Source organism: Stegodyphus dumicola, chromosome 1 (assembly GCF_044657685.1).
Source record: "Stegodyphus dumicola isolate Sdum_Otavi_A_Nest chromosome 1, ASM4465768v1".
NCBI classification, from domain to species: domain Eukaryota; kingdom Metazoa; phylum Arthropoda; class Arachnida; order Araneae; family Eresidae; genus Stegodyphus; species Stegodyphus dumicola.
Window position 1 is genome coordinate 180,201,680 of NC_140768.1, and position 6,684 is coordinate 180,208,363.

General features: G+C 27.6%; 1 long non-coding RNA gene across 1 annotated transcript; it reads left to right on the plus strand.

The window, feature by feature from the left end:
- Positions 1–1,591: 1,591 nt before the first annotated feature.
- Positions 1,592–6,212, plus strand: LOC146999400 (uncharacterized). Its single transcript, XR_015039660.1, has 2 exons — positions 1,592–1,677; positions 6,048–6,212. It is a non-coding gene; the product is annotated as an uncharacterized LOC146999400 (long non-coding RNA).
- Positions 6,213–6,684: the final 472 nt, after the last annotated feature.

The window sequence follows — 6,684 nt, forward strand, 5'->3', positions numbered from 1 at the left end:
TATAAATCTTGAAAATTTTGCTACATAAGGAAAGTTAAAAAGTAGCTACAGAAATTATTAAAAATTTAATTTCAGTAAAATTAAGTTCTTCAGGAGTAGTAACATTTGGATTCTACATAAATGTTAAAAATATGTGTGATAACGTACTATTAAGAAGGAAAACTGTCAGCAAATTAGAATATGCCTGGTTTGATTTAAAAGCAATTTCATTTTATTATACATTGCTCGAAATGGAATATCCAATTACGTTTTAATTTACATTGTTTTTTTTTTTTTTTTTTTTTTTTCAAATTTTCTGCAGAATAAAACAAGCTGAAAAGCTATTTTCTGAAATAATATATTTTAGTTTTCAAAATTAGAAAAAAAAAATGATTATTTAAACAAGTACCGATTTATCTCGCTTATTGAAAATTAGCACGTAATATATTTCAGGAGTTAATATTAGAATAGTGTTTGTGTAATTATGGCAAAGCTCACGAGGGCTATCTGAGGGGAGGGATGACTTCAGTGGAGAACTTTCTAAGGGAAACTGGCTCGTATACACGTTACACATAGGGAAAACCACAGAAACCCCATGCAGCCAGCCCGTTCGTGGGATTCTAACTTGAGACCGAACTACCTGTATTCAGCGATTTTACCGCTGGGCTGCTGGTGGGCCTAATATTTGAATGAATTTTGTTATTCGTGTTTTACTCTGTTATCAAAATTAAGATATTTTATTACAAAGAGTTTTTCAAATGCAAAGGAAAATTGTATGCTGTATACAGTTTTTTAAAGACTGGGGAGGGGGGAAAGTCACATAATTAGTTGTCTTTATTATCGTGTATTTATTATTCTATGTTTTATCATGCTACATAATTTAGCATGTTATGAGAAATTTTCAGATAGTTTCAGGTTCACAGTGAGCGAAAATTTCTTCTTTTTCAAATCGTCGTGGCATGTCAGTTTTTCTATTGCCTAAACTATTTTGTTTCAGCATATATACATACAGATAGATACGCACATAGTCATACATATGCATTTATACATCGTATGTGTTTGACTGTGTGCTTATGCTTGTACATAAGCACACACACCCATATATATATATATATATATGTATGGGTGTGTGTGTGTGTGTGTGTATACATACATATATATATATATATATATATATATATATATATATAACGTCTACCATTACTATTTGAAAATGTAATGTGGCTTCTTCTTATTATTTTGGGTTCTGTGGGGAACCCTTTTATTATTTTTTAAAGATAGGAATTAGATTTTTAGTAAGATTTAAAGTTAAGAAAGAAAGCAGTTTATTACAGAATGCAAAGTTTAGTTTTGTAATGATATAAACATTAATTTTCACAAGTATGTTAGAACAAAGTATTTTTATTTGTTTGGAAATGTTTGAAGCACACTGTAAAAAAAAAGTTCGCTCTTTACAGGCAAAAGTTTTGTAAAGTTACAGAAATCAAAAAGTTACAGAAGAATTTCCTGTAATGGTAACAGGTTGAAAGCAAACTGTAGCGGTAACATCTGATTTGCTTGTAACATTACAGATAAAATTTCAGTAGCCGTGCGGAAGAATCACGTGACTGACTGGAAATTAGCCAATCAGGAGAAAAGTGTTTGAAAGCTAGTTGCAGAAAAAAACATGGCTGAATGCATGTTGGTTGTATAGCGCAGGTAAGTAAGAAAATGTTAACAATTACTACTTGAAATATTTATTGTTCATTTTATGCAGATTATTCTCATGCACTTTGCACTGTTATATGTAGTGAGTAAGTATTTAAACGTTTAAGCTTTGCGATTAATTAATATCAGTGTTCGTAATGTCTAATGAGTTGAAAGAGTGCAAAATATTTATTCCAAATGCAGATCTAATAGTAGTATTTTGTCATTGTGCATCCGATAAATTACGCCTTAAATTGCCCGTATTATTATTTAAAACTAATTATTCCAAAATTTAATCACTGCTTGTGGTATATAATTGAAATGGTAATGTGGTTGTTGAAAACAAAACTAATTATTTTAGCGTTCTTTTCCAATCGTCTGACGAAAGAACATTTGACATCTTTTTCCCGGCAGGCATTGCGAGAAACGTTTATATAAACATTTAGAATTCTGAATGTAATGTATATATTTTTTTGCTTACAAGGTTTAATTTATTCTTTTTCTAGTATTATCTGATTAGTTATACCTGGTTTATAATTCAGTCTAATATGTTTATGTACGACTGTGTTATGAAGTAAAATTACAAAAACTTGAACAACGCGGTCGAGAATCTCGTTTATTCCTTTAGTGTAATAATATTTTTTTCAGTGGTATTAATTTCTTACGAAAATATTATAACTCCAAAATGAAGTAATTATATTGATTAAAAATATGCCGTATCATACTTTTCGTAATGTTTTGTTGTACTAACTAGATGCAACTTAATTATTCCATATATTTTAATATACCAATATCAACAGGGGAAAAATGGAAATGACCTAAAATATTTTTCTAACAATTCGTTAAACTAATTATCAAACAAAACTAAAATTTTGTGCATTATTTCCAAAAATACCATTTCATTAATATTTTATAAATGACAACATATATTATATTGTATATATAACTACCATTGCATACTTATAAGTTTTTAAACATTTAATGTAGAATTTATGTTGATTTTATTTTGCCCAGTTTTAATACAGTTTTGAAGTATGATAATCTTGTTACTAGGATAGCATGAATCTGCTAATACAAGTTTAACACATTTCTTGACAAATATTTCTCTTATTCATGTAATATAATATATAAATCATAAAATAAGTTTTCTTAAAAATAAATTATTATTGTTTATTGGAATTTAAAACAATTCTGTATCTGTATGTTGTATTAAAATTAAATAATAATGAATTTTTAATGAAGCATTGATTTTAGCATTAACAATATAAATATATATATATACACACATGAATAAATGGAAATGCAAGCTACTTTTCCTTACAAAACCGCCCATGAATATATACTTCAAGTGCTTCCATACTTCCCTTTAGGCTGATAGCCTTTGCATGCTTTGCCATATTCTATCAATCCAAATGATGCAAATATGCAGAAAATTTTACCTTCTTTGAAAGTTAATACCGGAAATAAAATTCAGTGCATTTGTAAACTACATTAGTTTTCTTATAGCTTGGCATTTAATTGCCCTATGATTTACTAGTCCAAACTAAGGCAGAATTCAGATATCGTTCAAATAAAAGAAAATTAATAAGGTCTGATTTTTAGACGTATATATGAAGATTTATTTTTTTTAATATTATTTTAAGTCAACCAAATTAATTTCAAATTTAAGTAAGTATTCATGCCTTTCAGTAGCATTATTTTTGATATCTTAAATTAAATAACTGAATGCAATATTTCTTGTTAATAAAAGAAAAGCAATGTTATGAAAGACTAGCGAAGTGGATTTGCAAGTTCTAATTACGAAAGGTCCCATGCTTTAAGGGGTCATTTTTAAAAATACTTAATTAAAAAAAATTATTTAACGTAAAACTTCCAAACTTCACACATGTGGAATATTAATTCTATATATTTTATCTCATTCTTATTTTATTAATTTCATAGCATTTTGTGTGACACTAGTAGTAATTATTAATTAAATTTTATGCAGTTTCTGATCTATGTTTTGATTTTGTTATTAATTACGTTAGTTTACATAAGATTTAAAATTATGTAAGGTACAAAAACCTTCTGCATCTATTAATATATGCTGAAGTGAATGAAATTATGCCAGTGAAATTTTTTAAAATCAAAAACAAATTTCTGTGGAAAATTAAAGTTATAAATTCTAAATGCAAACAAAGGAGTGAATTTGAAAGTTATCAAATAAGCCAAAGTTTTGGTCATTTTTTCAGTTTTGCAGAAGAATTTTTATACTTTGCAGAATGGGAATATGATGTTTGGTTTTGTTAGTATTAATTATTACATACATTATTGAATTATTACAACTTACATTGCAACACATAATTTAGCTTAAAATTTATTTGAACTTAATTTTCTTATTTATTTTGATCATGTATATTTCATGTGTCATAAGTCTTTGAAATGAACTTAATTCTCATCCTATTTATTTATACAATTTTTTTTAAAGAAGAAAAAGTCACATTTGTTTTGCTTAGTTGCACACGAAGATACATGTCTATATGTATAGAGAGAAAGAGGAGTTATGTTTACTTGCAGACTTTTTTCTTCCTTTTATATTATAGTATGAAAATCAAGGGGGAAATTAAGCAATCAATTTAATTTTGAAGGATGTGATTACAATAAGATCATAACCAATCAAAAATATTAATGAATGAACTACTGGTAACTATCATAGTATTATTATTTAAAAGAAACCGACATTCCAATAAGAAAGTTTAGTAACATAACCATTTAAGTTATCTGATAAAAGTAATTTTCATTCCTACTTCCCTATACCTTGAATTTCACTCTTAGTATTGCCCACTGCTACTCCCTAGACCTCAAAGCATTTAATGCATCTGGAACTGCAATTTGTGTCTTCTTCTACAGCATGCAAGTTATCACCGTTTAGTTTGTACTGCCCCGAGCAATGATCTTCAGAATTACCGTATTGCGTTGCATATTCCACCCCACCGAGCTTTAGAACCAGATTCTGAAAATTAAAAAAATATTTACATAATTTTCCCCCTTTTAATGCATTCAGAAAATGAATATCCCAAGATTTTAAAATGGATTTATCAACATAATGATTGTTTTCGTCATACTAACAAAGGAAAACTTTTGCACACTTACGGCCCCGTTGAATCTTTCTCTTCTAACTGTTGAATATTATGTCAGCCTAATACAAACAATGATCTATGATAGTGAAAGCAAATACCAACTGCCATTCACTGTGCAATTTTGCCATATCAGCTGAAGGTTCACCCTAGCAAGCATCGGACCACAACCTTCTCTAATTATTTATGTATGATCTGAGGCCTAAGGATTTGCAAGAACAACAATGAGAATGACAGAAGTTCAAATTATAAAGAAGAAATAAGATAACTTATTAGATGTTGCAATTATGTGTATTCTTATTGAAATAGAGGTTTCTTTTAAGTAAATAATATTGTGATAGTAGTAGTTTATCCATGATTACTTTTCATTTGTTATATTCCTACTGTGACTCTGTCCTTTGGAAATTAAATTATTCGTTTAATTTTTCCCTCTTAATTTTCAGAAGATAAAATTAGTAAAAATAAGTGGGAATATGGCATCAAGAGCATTAGATATCCCCATTTTCTTGAAGCTGTTCACTATTATTGTTCCATCAATGATAGGCCATGCACCCAAAATCCACTAGCAAATCAGTTAGTAAGATGAAAATGACCACTATGCGGACAAAACATTTAGGGTAACTTGTTTTGTGAGCGCCTTAAGGAAGACAAACATTACCTAAATCTTTAAAACATATTCAGAATCCTGTGCTAAAAGAAAGCTAGGGGAAGAATGTTGTCCGAGTCCCAGTGATTCCTTTGGATGAATATGTAATATTGTTTTAGAAATTTAAGGTAATAAATATAATATTTTTCGAATGCTAAAACAGTTCGAGAAATTTATTCAAGTTCTGAATTCTGAATATAAGTATACTGTATATTATATTTAATAACTATGGTGGCTTCATTTATGAAAATATTTGAATATTGGCTGTTTTTGTACAATGAACCTTCTCTAAGCTAGCTATACGTGATTCCTGAAAATTTTGATCTTTAAATGATAGTGGGCATCCTAGAGAAATTATGTTTACTAATTAGTTATTTTATGAAGAATGCTGGTTAAATTTAAAAAGTGATTGACTGAGGTAGCTTGTCGTAATGAGACGGCTCACTGTAATCCAATTTTTTAAAGAATTTAAGCTGTCCTTAATTAATTAAGATATTATAAAGAAATATGATTAAAAGTGTTATATAAGCACATGTTTAAAACATCTATTAAAATAATTTTTATAAGCTTTTTAAGAGCATGATTATGATTTTAAAAGAAATGTTTTTTTCTTTATTTAGGAGACATGGTTTACAAAGAGGAGAAAAACCATTCATTTTTTCCAAGCAGTCGAAACGAATTTTTATGAAATGTTTATTAAATTATATTATGTTATTTTTTAATTAATTCTTTTTTTCAGGTTTTATGTAAAGTTTATGAATTAATAAATTATTTTTACTTCTGTATTTTAATTAGCATATCATTTGCTTCATAGAGTTTCACAATAAAATTATAAATTCAATAAACTTCTTAATTAACATGCTGTAATATAGAGAGAGCATAAAGTTTGTTTTCTGTTGTCACACGTTTATTTCACAATTTTGTATGCGAATCTCGAAATTTATAATAACTATAGTATCACTTTCGAAATGGTAAAAATGGTAAATATTAAGCTTAGATTTATTACATATTATGTTTGTAAAAAATTATAGGTAAAATTAAAATGCATTAAATTTTAAGCTAAACTGAAGTATTAATTTTAGAAATAAATTTCTTAAAGGCATAGTTGTATTAAGAATTTTAAGGGAAACAAGGCTTTAAAAATTAAGGTCAGTTGGCAAAGTTTTATGCTTATTGAAAAAGCATGACATTAGGTTTTTAATGAAAGATTTCTATCTGTTAATTCAAAGGAAATTATTTGAAGGTAAGTAAAAAAGT